At 43.1% G+C, this 19,262-nt stretch overlaps 1 pseudogene across 1 annotated transcript; it reads left to right on the top strand.

Annotated features, from left to right (window-relative positions):
- Positions 1-516: 516 nt before the first annotated feature.
- On the top strand, positions 517-18,464 carry LOC308431216 (CXXC motif containing zinc binding protein-like; annotated as a pseudogene). The gene is made up of 2 exons: positions 517-843; positions 17,980-18,464. The product of its transcript is annotated as a CXXC motif containing zinc binding protein-like (transcript).
- The last annotated feature ends 798 nt before the right edge of the window (positions 18,465-19,262 follow it).

Genomic DNA, 19,262 nt, shown 5'->3' with positions numbered 1-19,262 from the left:
GCTGGAGAGACGGCTTGGTGCTTGAGAGCACTTGCTGCTCTTGCAGAAGACCTGGGTTCATTTTCCCTTCATGCACACAGGGACTCACAACCATCTGTGACTCAAGCTCCAGGGGCTCCAGCACCCTCTTCTGATTCCTGCAGGTAGCAGGCACGCATGTGTTGTACTTCCAAAATGCAGGCAACACAGTCCCACAAATAAAATAAATTCATCTAAATTCAAAGAAAAATAAACTTCCGGAAGACCTTCATATTTTTTCTCCTTAAAACACGACAAAATATTATGAAATACTTGAAGGGCTCAGATGGCCCCCTTTGTTAGTACTTCCTTGGAAGCTTAGTTTAGAGATGGCTTGGTCATTTGGGGAATTTTGGTTTCTGTACTTGCTGATTATTTTGTTCTCTAATATTTCTTTCCTCAGGGGAATCCCATATGGACAAACTGTGAGTTAACAGCCATGTAGATATCCGTGTTAATAGCTTTACTGCGTGGGTCCTCAGACACAGTGATGAGGAGATGGTGACGTGGGTCCTCAGACATAGTGATGAGGAGATGGTGATGTGGGTCCTCAGACACAGTGATGAGGAGATGGTGACGTGGGTCCTCAGACACAGTGATGAGGAGATGGTGACGTGGGTCCTCAGACACAGTGATGAGGAGATGGTGACGTGGGTCCTCAGACACAGTGATGAGGAGATGGTGACGTGGGTCCTCAGACACAGTGATGAGGAGATGGTGACGTGGGTCCTCAGACACAGTGATGAGGAGATGGTGACGTGGGTCCTCAGACACAGTGATGAGGAGATGGTGACGTGGGTCCTCAGACACAGTGATGAGGAGATGGTGACGTGCTGAGAGTGTCGATGTATCCGCTTCCGCCATTTTCCTGGTCTGTTCAAATCCCATGAACTGCTTCCAAAATGTTAAAGATGATGTGTTCCTAGTCTGGATCGTTCCTCTGTTATCTGTCTTAGTGTTTCTGTCTGTCCTTAGATAACTCACTGAATAATGTGGTGCTCTGTCCGTACACTTCTCCTCTCTCATAATTAGACCTGGTCTCGCTCTCCAAGACAGGTAATTTTGCTGCTGAGCCTTGGGGACAGAAAATGGTACTCAAAATAGTCATTATTCTCCCAGGTATAAACCCTTCCTCTCTTAGAATAAGCCTTTGCCTCTGTTCAGGCTTCCAGTGAAATCACAGTCTGGAGTTTCAAGGTGTCTTCTCTCAGACATGAATGCCATTAAGGTCCAGAAATTTCCAACCACAGATTTACTATCTTTGGATTAAAAGCCCGAGAGCAGATTAGTGCATGTCTCTAATGCAGGAAGAGGAAGTTAAAAACAGCTTGACATCCTTGAGATCACTGACCTGTGAGCCTCCCAGCCTCCCAGTTTTATTTTGATAAAAGCCTCCAAATGTGCTTGTTTGTGCTTGGTTAAATTATTGCAAAGCTGTAACACACCGAGACTCTCTGCTTTTATTTCTCGATCATCCCAGTGTAGGGCTAATGGACTAGCACTCTGGCTGAGTGCTGGGGTGAGGAGTTGATGAATGGAGGGGAAGTCACCCTTGGAATGAGCTAAGTTAAAACATCACTTAAAGCTCTGTTGTTGAGTTGCTGTCACTAACATTTGTCTTCCCTAATGTCCCATAGAACAAAGAAATCAAAGGGTTTCAGTGAAACATTCATTGGACCTTGGCATTGACACAGATCTAGTCTGTGTCTGTAGAACCACATTCATCGTTATCACTGTTATCGATAATAGTGTTTTATGGGAAAGCTTAGCCTGGTCTAAGGGCCTAGGTAGCATAATAATCATAGAATGTTCATGGTCTCACTTAATTGCCATCGCTGAAATGAGTCAGTATCATAATTTCTCAACTTCTCAGGATTTTAGAAGCTAAAAGACTTCTTCAGGATTACAGTTGGTAACACGTACAATTGAGGTTCAAATTTGGGCATCATTTTAGGGTCTGAGTTTCCAATAGGGTTATGTCACATGAAGCAAAGCAATCAGAAATTACCAGACAGCTCTTTTTTCTAAGGTATGATACTAGACTTATGGGGTGAAGGTAAAAAGTAGCATAAGTCACCTGTTTTCAAACAACTTAAAAATTGTTATGTAAGAAGCCATTTTAAAAGTAACTAAAAGGAGCTAGAAAGATGGCTCAGTAGAGGTCCTTTCCACCCACACAGATGCTATGGATTCCATTCTCAGAACACATCAGAAGGAGAAGACCAACTCCTGCAAATTGTCATCTGATTTACACAAGTAAGCTGATACATACATGCCTTCACCCTCACAAGTATGTGTGTGCATGTGCACACATAAATACACACACACATACAATCAATCAATCAACCAACCAATCAATCAATAAATAAAAATAAAAAACATGACTAAGAAGCCAGATGTCATGGTACATGCCTGTAGTTAAAACACTTTTGAAGTGGAGACATAATATGTATGTAGTAAGACTCTTTCTCAGAACACAAAACAAAACAACAACCCAGTAATTAATAAAAAAAGATGCTCAATGTGTGAAATTTATTACATTCTTAAAGAGGAAGTCATGGGAAAGGTGAGATTGACAATGGGCTTTGAAGAATGAGCAAGATTTACACAGATGTAAAACAAATTAGGAAAGCATTTCATGCCGAGGAAGTGCTGAGAAGAACATGCCTGAAGGTGAGAAAGCAGGAGGCATTTGGTGCTGAACGGTTCAGAGAAGGTGGAGTGGGGTAGAAAATGAGCTGTCCGGGAAGGAAGCATCTGTGTTATGGCCTCTTCCGCCAGCAGATATCTGCCCAGTGCCTCTTTGTGGAGGGGTTCCCCAGAGAAAGAGAAAGATGATGGTGAGCCCCATCAATGATCAAGTTCATAGTGTGGAACTTAACTTTGTAGACTAGACTCTCCCACAGTCAGTAAACTGACACTTCTAAAACAGATTGAACACCTTCTCTGAAAACTCTCCAAATGAGTTAATTATAATGTTCTCTATCCACAAGTTTTTCTGGACTTCGCACTGCAACAGATCATTTTCCTGACTAGCCAGCCACGCACCCAGAAAGAGAATGCCCATGTTTGGGTGATGTTAGTGGAAGGGAAGAAAATCTATTAAAACATCAAAGAAGGACACAGTGAGGAGGTGGGCTTCTGTCATGTCATAAGAACTGAAGATAGACTTTACAAGTAGTGCAGAGTCAAGGATGCCGAAGAGGCAGAAGTTGGTAGATGTGACAAGGAGAAGTCAAAGCAACTACAAATCAAGAGGAGACATGGGGACTCGGATGTTCTATCAGAGATCCTGAAGAACACATTTCTATTCTAGTGTCTGTGTGTATAGGTGGGGTGTGTCATTGGTCATACTGGGGAATAGTCAGTAACAGATCACAATGGGTCTTGTACAGCCTGCTCATTGAACCAGCGCAGTAGGCAAAAAGCGCAAGTGATAATCAGCAGTAGAATGAATTAGGAAAAATGAATGAGGATGTTTTATTTCTTAAAATGGGCAAAACTGTTATCTATGCAACAATGGAGGATTCTCTCAAGAAACTGAAGCAAGTAGAAGCAAAATATTCATGGGCTGGGGATAGAATTCAGTTGGTACAGTGCTTGCTTATTATGCATGGATTCAGTTCCAGCACTGCATAAAACTGGGTATGGCGTGCATTTTTGTAATCCTAGCACTTCAGAGGAAAGGGTAGGAGTCTCAGTAGTTCAGCCATCCACAACTAAACAGAGTTCTAGGCCATCCTGACCTAGAGAGATGAGACCACAGGAGGCCTTTGTTAAAAATAAAGAACGACGTTGGGCAGTGGTGGTGCATGCCTTTAATCCCAGCACTCAGGAAGCAGAGGCAGGAGGATCTCTGAGCTTGAGGCCAACCTGGTCACAGAGAGAGTTCTAGGACATCCAGGGCTATACTGAGAGACCTTGTCTCAAAACAAAACAAGCAAGCGAGGAAACAAACAAACAAATAAGTAAAAATTAAAAAAAAAATGAATGAAAAGAAAGAGGAAACTGCCTGTCCACTAGCATTCTATACTCTGACATTCCGATGATAACTGGATGCATACACCCTCTCAGTACTGATGCTCCATCAACACAGTGCACACTCATCATGACTCCACTCCACCTGATGACTCATCATCAAGGTCCCTTGCCTTCACACCACATGTTCAGATCCTCCTTCTGCCCGTCAGTCACTGGGTAGGATTGCAAAGATGAGTAAAGATCCTGGCCCCATGGTCAGAGAAACTCACCTTTGAGGGCCTAGTCATTCCCAACAGACATATTCCAACTTGATCAGTAGAAAGGTAGAACTATTTCTAGGTGCTATAGCAATAGAGAAAGGAGACCCGAAGCCCCATCTCAAGGAAGGGAAAGGTTGCTCAGAAGAGATAATCCTCAGTGGTTATATTTGCAGCACATGCAAAAGCAGGCAAGGAAAGTTGGGAAGAGAATCTTAAGCAAGAAAACAATACAGGCAAACCACAGGAACCAAAGGAGTCTGCTTTTTAGAGAAAGCATTGTTGTTCTGGACTTTCCATTATATGAAGAAAAAAAGAGAGAGAGAGAGAGAGACATTAAGGATGAGGCTGGTGGGTGCAGGAGAGGAGAGCATCAGAAACCAAGATCCTTCAAAATGTGCACAAGGACATGAGGCGCTACTGAGGAATTTAAATGGCAACATGTCATATGTATGCACAGATGTATGCTGCTTATAAATAAATGATCCCAAGAGACTGAGAATCAATTGGCAGTGTCTTTGATTCACTGAACAATCTATGAATTTTAGCTCAAGTGAATGAAGGCTGACATTTTTCACACAGTATTTCCAGAAAAAGGAGGTTCCTACCCCAGTTTGGGAACACAGATTTGGGATTATTATTATTATTATTATTATTATTATTATTATTATTATTATTATTATCTGCTTCTGATCCTTGTGGTATTACTTAGTGGTTTTCTGAAGGCTATTGCTACCCAGGACTCATTTGAGGTGAGAAAAAAGGGTCTGGTGTTATCTTTTCTGAAGGAAGCCCATACTTTCCCAGAGTGATATGCTATGCTTTTCACATCTCATTATCCAGACTTCGAAAGAACCACCTAATTTGCAAAGCTGGCTCTAACAAAAGACTCTTCCCGGTTTTCATGATAAAGGAGAATAAGGAAGAGGGGTATGTGAATTGAATGTATAGATAGCCAACCAATGGTAGACGCCACAATGATTGCTCTGTATCAGAGGCTTAGGGATTGGACAGTTTAATAATAAATACTATCCTGTACTAGACAGTGGAGGTGGGACTTGACACAAAGAAAAACAGTGAACATGTCTTAATTGGAGGCAAGGCTATTGGAGGAAGGGTAGCGGCGCTTGGGTACCACTAACACACAGTATAATTGGAAATTGTAAGGAGGTTTCTTTTTGTTTTTGTTTTTTGTTTTGTTTCGTTTCTGTTTTTCCTTCTGCAGAACCTGTAGACTTTTGAGGCATTCAAGTTAATGGTTAAAAACAGACATTATCCAGTTTCCTGCCTAGGGACTAAGTTCCCTTTTACCTGTTACATGCATTGTGAAGCTTTGGTGATAATTAATTCCAGAGTTAAATTATGCTAAGCACTGGCAGAGAATAAACAAGGAGGGAAAGAGCCATGCTAATCTATATATAACGTATGGTTTATAGAATGCAATTAAAAATAGTGTAAGAAAGATAGAAACGTGTGTACATGTCAGATATCAAGAACCCAGCCACTATGGGCCACAATTCCTGTATGAGTTGGATTTTATTTGCCTATCTATCTATCTATCTATCTATCTATCTATCTATCTATCTATCTATCCATCCATCCATCCATCCATCCATCCATCCATCCATCCATCCACCCACCCACCCATCTATCTATCTATCTAATTTATTTTGCAGTGCTGTGGATCAAACCCAGGATCTACCACCAAGTTACACCTCTACTTCATGAGGGGGATTTTAGTGGTTCAAAGTTAGATCTCACCACCGTTCCTCCCTCTGTACTACTTTTGCAGAGCTGTCTGGCTGTCTGACTCATGTAGACCTGTTGGGGAAACACATGTTTGTTTCAGCAACCCCCTCTGTATCCTTTACAGGTAGACAGAGCTTTGCTAGAGTCATGCCTTTGTCCTCTCTCCTCTGGCCAACCTGTCAGAAGAAATAACATTACCTCTGGGGAATTGACCTTACTTATTTCCAAAGATGGAAAAAAATAAAATCCAAGACAATTGAGCAAAGTTCTAGAAATGTTTCAGGAATGTGAACAATTCCTGAGATCTTAGCTCTCTGCTAAGTGTAAACTTTCAGATTTTAACATGGAAATGGTACTTCCCCCTCCGCCCCCCCCCTTGAGCATCTTGCCAGATGACATATACAACTTTGCATCTCTTTTATGTACAGAGATAGAGCTCATAAAATGTGCTGAGTTGGTCTAGGAAATGCTTCAGTCTGTAAAATGCTTGCTGAGCTATGAGGAGTTGAACTCATATCCCCAGCTCTGAAAAAAAAAAAAAAAAAAGCTGGGTGTGATTGTGGATGCTTGTGATCTCAGAACAGGGAGGCAGAAACCAGAGAAAATCCCAAACTTGTAGGCCAGCTAGTATTGTGAAACTGGTGAGCTTCAGATTTAGTGAGAGATCCCTTTTCAAAAATGATGTAGGAGGTGATAGAGAAAGACCGCTAACTTCCAACTCTCTCTCTCTCTCTCTCTCTCTCTCTCTCTCTCTCTCTCTCTCTCACACACACACACACACACACACACACACACACACACACACACTTAAACCCCCAAACACATGCATGCATATGCACAGTATGTTGAATAAATAAATATTAATACATAGCTATTGTATCAGGATCAAAATGCACTACCATTTTCTTACTGTTAATATAAATTGCTTCTGATATCCTCTAAACATGGAGGCATTGGAAGGTTTGAGTTGTGATTCTGGTTTCCCTATTTTTCTTTTGTCTGCCCTGGTCAAGTAACAGGAACTTGCCTGGTACAAACGACTTGAAACTTAGATATAGACCTTAGAACTAACTCTTCCACGGGGCTGAACTCTGTTCTTTCTGTAATCCAAGCAGCTACTATGTCTGAGAATTACCACAGGATTCTGAATGCTCAGTAACTACTCCCTGACTAAAGTAACATGTATGGAAATAGCTTTATAATTCAGTTTTATGAGTCTTAGACACTAAGATGTTCACAGACTTCCACCTACATTAACTTGCTTTATCTTTCTCCCTCCTACTCATTTCTACCCTCTTGCTTCATTCTAAGGAAGTATCTCAAAAGAACAGGAGTGTCTACTTTGACAAGCCACACCTCCCTTCGTACATTCCAGTGACCAATTTCTGAAAACCCCTAACAGACTAATAGTCTAAAAATATAGAAATGCTGAATTTTCTTTAGGCCGTCTTATTCCTCTGCCTTGTTTGTACACTTCACCCTAGGATGGTAACTTCTGCAGAAAACCAAATGTGAGTGTCTGGAAAGATCAGCAGTCAAGTTAATTCTGGGTTTTACCTCGCTAATATGAACTAAACTGAATGATAGGCTTCCAGTTTGCTGAAATATTCTGGGTCTTGTTGGATGCTCTGGGCAGAGAAAGCACTAGAACAAAGAGTTGTATGCTGGGTCCAGGGGGAAAGGGATATCCTTTGGAAGGGTAAGGTCAAATAGTTTCTAGAGTATAATGGCAGGGAGTTCATCAAAAAGAAGACAAGGGTACCACATCATACAAGAAACTAGGTGTAAGGCACATCTGAAGCAGCAGTTGGGGAGATTAGGAAGTGGGGAAGAGGTGGTGCATCATTAGTAACCCACCTCAAAACCTTCACTGCCACCATTTCTATAGAATATTGAATATTACAAATGAGAAAAGGGCAGCATGCTCTGCTTCCACAAAGACTATTAACAGTCCATAATATTGTGTGCACGTACATCTGTGTAGGATACATGTGTGTAGAGGTTGAACATCCTCTCACCCCTGCCTAGCATTTAGTGCTCTGTTAGGTGGAGAGGTTGGGCTGGTCTGAGGCATCCTCTCCAGCCCTGAAGCTCCCAGCAATGTCTAATCATTACAATTTGTTTATCTGCTTCTGGTTTCTATCAAGCATCCCCAAGGACCAGTCTTTGCCCGGGACATGCTCCCTGACCTCTGCTCTCAAGAACCATCGGAAACTGGTCTACAGCATAGATTTAGATGTTTCAGTGGCTCTGTTATTCTCTGTGTAGAACTTGAGTGGATTGGGTGGCTATGCATGGCCGCACACTTCTCGCTGCAGGCAAATAAGGAGCGTGTAAGGCAACGATTCTGGCACCTTTTGTGGAACTCCACCCTGTTTTACTTTGAGGACAGGAAATTACTCTCCTCCACATCAAAAATAAATGCATTTCTTTTCCTATAAGGCACAACACCAAAGCCCCTGTGTTGTAGTAATCAGAGCACTGTGTTAGCCATTAGGATTCCTGTTGATGGAACTATTTACTCTAGGCCAGGAACATGGTTGAAGATACGGTCTTTCCTATTGACTTCTGGAGATGCTCTAGCCTGAGGACCTTGGCTAACTTGCCAGTGTCACACAACATTTGTAAGACAGACCCAGAATCATCAGATTCTAAACCTGTGTTTGTCAGGCATGAATTTGGAACCTCAGCATCCCCATCTCCTCAGCTGAGCATTTGGTTACCCCAGCCCTTCATCTATCTCTCTGTCAGATGGAGGAGGCTGGTCTTGGTCATCCTCATGAGCTCTCAGATTTTCTGCTTGGCCCAATCCTTAGTCTTAAATGGGTCATTCATGAGGACAATCTCAATTGCACTAGACGTTATATGGGGGATGTTAAGGGAAATTATTTATTTAATTACTGTCCTTGAAGTACATTCTTGAAGAGACCAAAGTTGTGTATCCTGATGCAATTTTACTAGTAAATGAGGGAAAATGCATGCAGAAAGTATATGTGAACATTTGGGGGGAGATAACTCATGTGAGCCCACTTCAGTCAACTTACTGAACGTCAGCATGTATTGCAGAACAATCGAGCAATAGAGACATGATAACAAAATATAGGGAACATGGTGTGTCACCCTGCTTTAGCCTTCTTTTCTGTAACCACTCCACCACCAGCATTTAAAGGCTTCTCGAACTTCCTGGTTTCAGGAGGGGGGATTTGAGGGAAGGGTGTCTTGTGTTGTCCTCAAGAAGAACAGAGGAAGCATGGGCAAAGTAGAGAAGGAAGGAGAGGTCCAGAGCAGTGTTATGGGGGATGGACTGAGGCAAAAGTACCAGGGGATAGCTTAGGAACTCCTTCCAGGGGGCTGGAGAGATGGTCCAGTGGTTAAGAGCACTGACTGCTCTTCCAGAGGTCCTGAGTTCAAATCCCAGCAACCACATGATGACTCACAACCATCTATCATGAGATCTAGTGTGTCTGAAGAGAGCAACAGTGTGCTCATATACATAAAAATATATAAATAAATCTTAAATAAAAGAACACACATCTACTGCTTCACAATGTGTGAAAGGCTAGAAGGAGAAGAAGAAAACAGACACATGTTCTTAGTATCTCTGATTTGGAAGGGATCCAGGGAGACAGGTGGTCCAGCTTCATCTAACTGTCTAAGTCCCATCTGTAGCCTTTCCCTAACCTTACAAGTCAGGCCATTGGATTGCAGAACAGCTTGGGCTGTGGACACAGACACTTTACTTGCTGAGCTGGTGTTACTTATGTTTTCATAGCCTCTTGTGTCTCTCTGGCTTTGGTTCTACCCCTGTGGGCTGTGTAGCTGACTTAACCCCTCTTCCCTTTCAATTCTTTCACCTATTTAAAAGTGACCACCACACTTCTCATCTGGAGTCACAACCATACATTGAAGAACCTGTCCATTTGTTGGGGCAGCACCTATTCTTGGGTGTGGCCATGTTTATGGAGGTCAGAGGTCAACATTGAGTATCTTCCTCCATTGCTATTCTCCACCTGTGTTTTGTTTTGGTTGTTGGTTTGTTTGAGATGAGGTCTCTCACAGAACTTTTTGCTTACTGGTTGAGTTAAATTAGCTGGCTAGCAGGGCTCAGAGATCCCCCTGTCTCTGACACTCTGGTGGTGGAAATTGCAAGTGGACCTTGCCACAGTTGAATGCCAGGGATCTAAACTCTGAGCTTCATGACCGATTGAGTTGGCAGTCTATCTCGACTGTCCTCTTGTTTACCTGGTGTCCCTTTAAAATAGAACGCTCAAGACCTGATCGCCGTCCCAGTGTGACTGTACAGCAGAGCCCCCCCCCTTTTTTTAGACTCTTAGAACTTGTTGTAACTATTCTGTGAATCACATACTGAGCTACATGTGAGGTTCTGTCAATCAAATTGCTATGGATTTTCCTTATATGAAAATCCCTTTGCTGATATTCATGCTTATAATGATACACGGAAACTGCTAGATGCAGTGCTGCAAACATCAGAACATCCTATAGAGCCAGTATCAGTGTGCTGCAGTTTTGTGTGTTCAATTCCAGCTACAGCTCTCCTAAACTGTATTTCACAAGCCACATAGTTTGCTCATTTTGAAGTGATTTTTATTTCTTAGCATGTTGACAGAGCTGGGCAGTCACTGGACTATTTTATACCCCAAAATAAGTCCTGCGAGTACTGACGGTTTCTCCACATTCCTCCATCCTGCCAACCTTGGACAGTCATCCATCTGCATCATGTCTTGATAGATTTACTTGGTCCCCACTATCTTTATGAATGAAACCATAGGACAGTGTTTTTAAAGGTCACCCATATTCAAGCATATGAATGAACACGTTATTCCTCTCAACACTGAATGATACCCACTGTGTACATGGATCACATTTGAGTTATGATGGACAGTTAGGCTCTTTCTATCTTTTGTCCATTATTCATAATGCCAGCATAAATACATGTGTGTGTGTGTGTGTATGTGTGTGTGTGTATGTGTGTGTATGTGTGTTGGGGAGTCTGTTAGACTGTCTTCCAAACTATCCTATTTATATAGAGAGATTCCAGATTCTCTCCATCCTCATCAACACTGTTTTTATATTAGTTTCTTTCCTCTTTGCTTAAAAGCAACTTAAGGAAAGAAAGGTTTATTCTGGTTTATGCTTTAAAAAGGGATAGAGCCTATGGTTGTGGGAGGGCAGCGGGAGCCTAAGGCAGCTGGTCACATTTCTTCCTCTGCCAGGAAGCAGAGAGAGTTAGAGGCTAGCGCTGAGCCAGCTTTCTCCTTTTCTCTTTTTTATTCTGTCTGTGGCCCCAGTCTATGGCATCAGGATGAGCCTTCCTCAGATAAAGCTCTCTGGAAGCACCCTTGCAGAGATGCCCAGGGATATGTCTCCAAGGTAACAAAATCTGATCAAATTGACAATGAAGATTAACCACCACAGCTGCTGCCTGCTTTTGTATTATAGTCATCCTAGACAGTGCATCTCACTGTGTTTTAGGTCCCTGTTTCCCAGTAGCTACTGATGTCCATCTTTCTATGTACTTATTAGCCACGCCCCTTCTCTAGAGAAGCCCAGACCTTCTGTTTCGCTGTTTTCATCTATTTATTGGGCATCTCTAGGAGTTGCACTTCTTGATGTCATTATTTGATTTTGTTGTTAGTGTTGTCTTCAACAAGATTTGGAAGAGAGTTTAGTAGGTTTCTTTCTTTCGGTTAACCCAAAGAGCTGTAGTCTCATAAGACGAGGTGTCTTAGGCATCTCCGAGGATTTCATCACCCACTTATGGCCTAATTTTTGAAATGCTTGGTCTTGGAAATGGATCATAGGCTTGTCAGTTGTCTGCGCTTGGTTTAACACAATTAGAATTCTAGTTTGAGCCCAACCACCAGCTCTGTTTTTTTGCTCACTCTTCGTGCATCTTTCCCTGCTCTTTGGAGGAGGCCATTCTTGGTAGTCTCTTGCTGTCCTAGCTGCTTATGGGTGCTGTTTCTTTAGGGTGCCTCTCACCTCCCTACCTACCCAACTTCTCTTCTGGCTCAGTGCCTAAAGCTCAGCGTAGTTTCCACGTGGTCTTTTAAGGTATCACAGACATGATGGGCTCTTGTTCTCTTCCTGTGAACCCTGTCTCTCTTGCCTGCCTTCCTTAAGGCAAATTCACACATACTTCAGGATGCTTCTTATTTTTAATTTTTTTCCCTTCCTATAGATAGAACTTCTGAGGTTTCCATGGGAACCCCTGGTCCAAGAGGTAGGGGATTCTTGAGCAGAGGTGAGATGAGCAAGTGTTGCTCATTCTGTGGGACTCTAAGTGTGTCTCGTTTACTCTTCTTCCCACTCTCTCTTCTGCCCTTTCCAAGGTGGTTTTTAGATCAGTTTCTGGAGGCCCAGAGTCTCTTGGAACTGAACAGATGGTGATGACAATGGCCCCAAGAGCCAAAGCCTTACAAGGATGCTGCTGTTGCTGAGTAGATGCCTGGCAGCCTCATGAAACCTCAAATCTGGTGTGTTTCATAGGAAAACGGCAGTTCTCAGGGCCCAGCCATGTTTTCCCTTTTGTTATGAGGTATTATGTTCTGGTTAGAAGAGTTGCACCATCAAGTACCTTCATGGCCTTTATCTTCCGAGACCAAGATGGGAAGCCCTGGAAGTCACCACAGGTGCCTTTGCTTATTGGTGGAACTGGATTTAAGCCGGTGTTTAGGTGACTCCAGATGCCTTTCTCCTATGCTGGGCTACTGCGCAAGACTAGACACGAAGCCTTAAGAGACATCAGACCTTGAACTGTGATCAGAATTGAGTCCCTGTAAAAGTTACTTTTCTCATTGCCGTGACCAAATACCTGACAAGAGGCAACATAAAGAAAGAAAAAAAGAAGGAGAGGGGAGGGAAGGAAGGAAAGAAGGAAGGGAGGGAGGTTGGGAGAGAGAGCAGGGAGGAAGGAAGGCAGGCAGAAAGGAAGAGCTTACTGGGGCTGACAGTTTGAGAGGCACAGCTCATCACTGTTGGGGAAAGAATGTGCCAAGGGCAGGAGGCAGCAGCTCACACTGTCGGTGGCGAGGAATCAAAAAGAGATGAATGTTGGCGTTCAGTTCACTTTCTCTCCTTTGTTCTGTCTAGGACCTCAGCCCTGGCACAGTACCTCCCACATGCCTCCTTCTGGTAAACATTTCTGTAAACACTCACAGACACAGCTGGCATGTTTCCACATGTGTCCATGTCTAGTTGAAATGATATTGGGGGTTACCAATTAAAGTCCAATGTTACCCACAGACCTTCAAAGCCTTGGGTAAATCTAGAGATGGGTTTGTGAGTGAGGCTTGAGATAGTGGGTCCCCTCAACAGTCCTTATCTAGAAAAGAAAAGCAGCACTCCATCTGAACCAGACGCTCCGAGCTAAACTTTGACTAGATCTAAGGTCCAGGGAGCAGTAGGGGCAGCGCTGACTCTGGAGTAGATTTGATCTGGCTCTACATAATCATGTTCCTGAGATTTCAGGCCATTCTTTGTAATGCTCTGGACCAACCCAAAGAGGTGGAGGTAAAACTGAGATTCTTGAATGCCAGCTCTTTGTATGGTTGGCAGGATCCATGCATATATATTTTTAAAAAATCGCAGTGATTTAGAACTGGAATGTCATTTGTAGTTTAGAGGTTCTGACATGTGGGCTGAAGGGGTTCCATGGGACTGGGGTGTCTCAGCAAAGACTCTAAGAGATGAGATATGTATGGTGTGCTACCTGTGCAGCCGACATTCTAAAAGAGCCCCGTCTTAGGATTATGCTGTGTGTGTGTTCAAATAAACAACAAATAGTAACTCTACCAAAAAAAAAAAAAAAAAAAAAAAAAAAGCAAAGAGACTTTTTGTTATGGTTTTGTGTATTTGCTGTACTAAAAATGAAGTGAATGAGGCCCAGATAAAAGGAAAAACATTAAGTTGGATGGTGGTGGTTCATGCCCTTATTCCCAGCACTCAGGAGGCAGAGGCAGAACTCTATGAGTTTGAGGCCAGCCTAGGCTATAAAGTGATTTCCAGGGCTACACAGAGAAGCCCTGTCTTGAAAAACAAATAAACAAACAAACAATGGGGGGGGGAATGTGGTCTGAAGATATAGTCTGGGACTGGAGGCTTTTGAGGAGTTAAAATGTTGGTACCAGCTCCTGTTGCCCTATGCCCACTGTCCCTAGGGAAGAGGAGGCTTCTTCTGCCCATTATGCTGAACCACTAGGTCAGAACATGAGGAAAAAAAACTACATGTGAAAAGTAAAGCTGAGGCGTTTTCACCTTCCAAACACCAACATGGCTTTGATGGAAAGGCAAAGTGTTTGGGGAGCTGGAAATCGGGAAGGGAGGGAGCAGGCAGAGTCCTTCTCTTCACTGTCCTTTTGAAAGGCAAATTAATATTTTAAATTAGGTTCCTATCTCAGTGTTTGAATCATAGCAGAAAGATTAGCTAGCCTCCCTTTCAAGACCAGAACTGGGAAGAGCTTTGAATTGGTACCTAATTGTAACTTCAGATCTGCTACCTTTCTATCTACTTCTGGGCCTAGGCTAGCTAAACTCGGAATTTGTTTCTTTAGGGGGTTTGAGAAAAGCTAAAAACACTAAGTTTCATGATGAGACAGCATTGGTTCATAATTTATTTTGGTTATGAGCTTTAAACTGGCATCGGCTTCCAAACATCAGCTTTGAACTCTTTTATGTCAGCGTTTGTGTCCCCGAAGTCCTTGCAGCTGGCCATCTGCTGTATGGACGCACATAGAAAGGAGAATGAAGGTCGAGAATGTGATGTATGTCATTAAAAAGCACCAGGGAACATGTGACCAGGGGGGCTTGTCGGAGAGGGCACACTTAGAATAACAGAGAACAGTTACTGGGGTTCTTTTCAAAGGTGTAGCTAAAGCAAAGGTATGATCAGGGAATACAGGAAGCCCTCACACTGGGAACAGTGGGGTGGCTGCTGTAGAGATCTGCCTGACTCAGGCTGTTGCCTTTGGTACTAAGATACAAATCAAAGCACAGAGGGAGAGACTGTATCCCTGTCTCCAACCAGCACTTCCCTTGGCAAGACCTAGACAGAAACCAATGGGTAAGAGAGCTGGCACTGTGGCTTTTTAGAGCCAGCCTCCTGGATCTCAGAGCAAGATGGAGGCTTGGCCACGGCGTGTGGATAAGGAACGGCAGGCACACTCTGAATGGGCTCAGTTGATTTAAGAGCTATTTCCTATCTCCATCTCTTTCTCTCTAGCTCACTCCATTTCTGAAGTGTGACAGCTGGATGAAGTGGAGGTTGCATGTCCTCTCAAGCTGAATAGTATTAACTCGAACCCCCAGCCCTGCTGCTATTAAACATGGGTCCTGTGCAAGTCACCCACCTCCAAAGTTCCAGCTTCTTCATCCATGAGATGTAGGTGATGCTGAACTCTCTTCATGGTTGAGAATTAAAGACAACCTTTCTTTGTACATTGGTGAGAGCATTGGTCTCCCTGGGTTCAAGGTTATTTTATTTAAAAGGGTTCAATAGATGTTACTTTTTTTAAAAAAATAAATCTTTTACCTAAGGTCAGTATGAGGCTACCTTGCTTCCTGGCTTAATTCTTCCTCTTCCGATTCCTCAATGGCTTGCTCTCTGGTGGTTTTTTCCTTCCTGTGGTTTTCTTCTCCCAGATTACTTAAAAAGAAACATTCATACTCCTATCTATTCCTGGATTCCTCCCTGCCTTTCTATCCTTCCTTTCTTTCTCCCTCCCTCCCTTCCTTCTTACCTTCCTTTTTTCTTTCTTCTCTCTCCCCTCCGTTCTTTCCTCCCTTTTTTTCTTTCAAGACAGGGTCTCCCTGTTGAGCTCTGGCTGGCTTGGAACTCGATATGTAGCCCATGGTGACCTCTGACTTTGAACTCTCAGAAATACCCCTGCCTCTGCCTATTGGGTACTGAGATTAAATGCATATGCCACCAGCCCCAGCTATAACTTTTCATGGTGAAGCTGGCTCATGTCACATAATAAGATAATCTCCATGTCTGTATTCAGTTTGCACAAAAATTTTTCTGTGGTGAAGTCCAGATCAACTTCTCTATTCCCAAAGGTCTCCCAGGCCACAGTGAGTCATGTATAAGGATGAACATTCCCATTCTGCTAGGGGGTGTTGCTGGCTATAGAAAACCTCTTCCTCTATTGCTAGGCTCTTTAATGGAGAAACCATGACCTGATCATCCTCATAGGTTTAAATTCATCTTTTAGGCATGTTTTGTGGGCTTGAGTTGAGTCTTTAACTAGAGAGACCTTTGCTGGGACTCTGGGATGAGTAACATCCGGAGATGAGACCAGAGTCCTGGCCCTCATCTCTGGGTATGTTTGTGTTCATACAATTGTATTCATCCCTTGCCTCTCTTTCTATCATTCAGCATTATGATTTGTAGACAGTGATAGATGTGATCTAGAATTAAAAGTTTGACCTAACTATACAATATTAAGCTCTTTCACACTCATATTTTTCTACAAATTAGGATCCTAACACCAACTTTAAAAGACTATCAAGAAGATTACATTTAATTTTACACACCTACTTTTCCTTTCTCTGACTGCCTTCTTTCTGCCCCCCTTTTTTAAAATTACTAATGTCACAGATCTGGGAGCTGAATTGTAGTGATGACTTCTACTTTTCTTCAAAAGAGGATCTCGGGTAGAATAAGGGACTAATTCCCCTGGGGTTTCCTTTTCTCAGTCTTTAAAAAGAAACATACTCTTATCCATTCCTGGATTTTTACTTTAATCGTGGCTCGCAAACTATTACTGTCTCTTAAGAGAACATTTTTGGTCCCTGGGGACTGGCTTTGGTTGCTCAGCAGATCCTAGACCTTCCAGACTTGCCCTTAAGGGGAGGGAAGTGACATCATCCTTGGTCTGGAGTCTGCTTGCGGGAAGAAGGAAGGAATGCTTGCTGTTTCTTGAGTGCCCCTTGGACTGAGACTAGGATGCACTCTCGTGGGGCTTTGAGTTATGGTTACTCTCCGGATGAGTAGAAGGGGTCAGAGAAAGTCTCAAAGTCACTAAGGCTGGTGTGCAAGGCTGTTTGAGACTGAGATATTGGCATTTTGACGATTATCTGGATCCATAAGTACAAGTTCTGGGTCTGAAGTGTCCCTGGGTTTTGGGACCATCCTCCTTAGAGTCACAGCTTGCAGGAGATAGCCATGCACTCTAGAAAGGCGAAGTGTCCGCTGACATGAGGCCCCAGTGTTTACCACCACTGACAGACTGTATTTAGAAGCAATGTTAGAAGTGAAAAGAACCTCCCCAAAGCCATCAAAACTGAATCCTTTGGATGGCAGATGAAAGGGGGCACTGTGGGGAGCAAGACCATGCCAGGAGAGTGGATCCCAAGGCTTCTCACAGGGCAGTAGCCATTTCCCGCCTCCGCTCTGTGCTCCCCTTTCCACAGAGCAAGAGATGTAATGCATGCCTCTACCCTTTGTGGAGTAGGCTTTGGTGTCCCCAGATGTCCCAGAGTCGTGTTTTCTGATTGTCACCATACATAAGACAAAGTATTAACTCCACCTATGACCTTTATATTTTTAGAAACATTTTTTTTTCTTTAAACAACTTGGTCCCCTCTACCATGTGCAGACATAGCTGAAAGTGACCCTCACAAGAGTCTAATCATCCTGGGACCCCTAAGCTTGGCATTCTAGCCTGTAAAAGTGTTAGAAAGTTTTCAGTTTTTCAGAAGCTATCCAGCAGGAGAAGGCATCTACCTCCAAGTCTGATGACCTAGGTTCAATCCTTATGACTCACATGTGGAAAGAGAGAGCTACTTACCATGGGCTGTCTCTATAAGCATGCTGAAGCATGTGTATACATGTGTGCACATATACACACACATAAAAATGTTAACAATTTTAAGTTAAAATGAATGCTATCCATTTTGCTGTTTGTTGTAATAGCAGCTTGAGTGGACTAAAGCTTTCACCAAATTATAAAAGTTAACATCAACAATAAGTCATAGTAGTGTAGCATGGACCGAGAAGCTCAAAGCCACGCTGGAGAACATCACGAACCTTTGTCCAGTGAATGAGGACTTCCGGTGGCACCTAAAGATGAAATGTGGCAACTGTGGTGAGATTTCAGAGAAGTGGCCATATATCCGGCTGATGGAGTGTGTGGCTTTGAAAGGAGGCTGAGGCAGTGTCTCAATGGTCCAGAGTCCACAGCAAAACTCTATTGAATTTTTGAGCAGCACCATCATGTCTTCCAGTGCTGAAGACCTGAAAACAATGAGGTCAAGACAACAGTAGAGTTTGAGTGCTGGGGCCTTGATCCAGTTGACTTCCAGCACCAGTTTGGGTTTGCTGCTGAAGGTGGGGAGTCAGGGACAGTCTTCAGTGACATTAATCTGCAAGGAAAGGACTGGACAGAGTACGATGAAAAGGCCCAGGAGTCTGTAGGGATCTTCGAGGTCACCCATTAGTCTGTGAAGTGCTGTACGGTTTGCCTGCAAACCTGCCTGTAAGAACTGAGACAAAGTGCCCCGAGCAGCAGCTCCCATGGAGGCTTCTCATCTCTGCTCTGCTAGCATCACTACCAAGCCCGGTCTGCATGTCAGGCTTTGCCATAGTTCTGAGCCCCATCAATAAAGCCCCTGTTGGGGCCACAAAAATGTCATGTGACTTTGGGGAGGTGGCTCCATGGTAGAGCACACGATCAGCATGTGTGAGGCCCTATGTTTAATCCTAAGTCATGGCAAAAACAATAAACAACAAACAAACAATTCAAGCCCCAATCAGAAAAGTAATATGGTTTTTGGTATGTTAGGTTGAGAGCACACTTTGCCTGTGTGACTTCCCTCCAGGAAATCTTAATCCCAGTCTAATCATGAAACTATAGTAAGGATGTAATAGATAAAAGAACAAATAAATGAATAAATAAATACAAAAATAAAAACAAAATGATGATGACGATGATAATAATAATAAACAAAAATACAAGCAAAACTGAATTTTACATGTGCTTTAGCTGACAGTATTGCAAGAATACCAGCTCAATAATGGTAAATGTTCTGTTTGTTTGTTTGCTTGAGACGGAGTCTCATGTAGCCCAGGCTGGCCTTGAACTCAATATGTCACCAAGGATAACCTTTGGTTCCTGATCCTCTACCTCCCGAGTACTAGTTTTACAGTTAACAATAATAAGGCACAGTGGGCATGACACACGCAAGAGGACTGTGCAGTTTACTCTGTAACCTTTCCATTCATCAGAGACTATTCTA

Source organism: Micromys minutus (assembly GCF_963924665.1).
Source record: "Micromys minutus genome assembly, chromosome: 16".
Taxonomy (NCBI): domain Eukaryota; kingdom Metazoa; phylum Chordata; class Mammalia; order Rodentia; family Muridae; genus Micromys; species Micromys minutus.
This window is presented reverse-complemented; position numbering and strand designations above follow the sequence as displayed.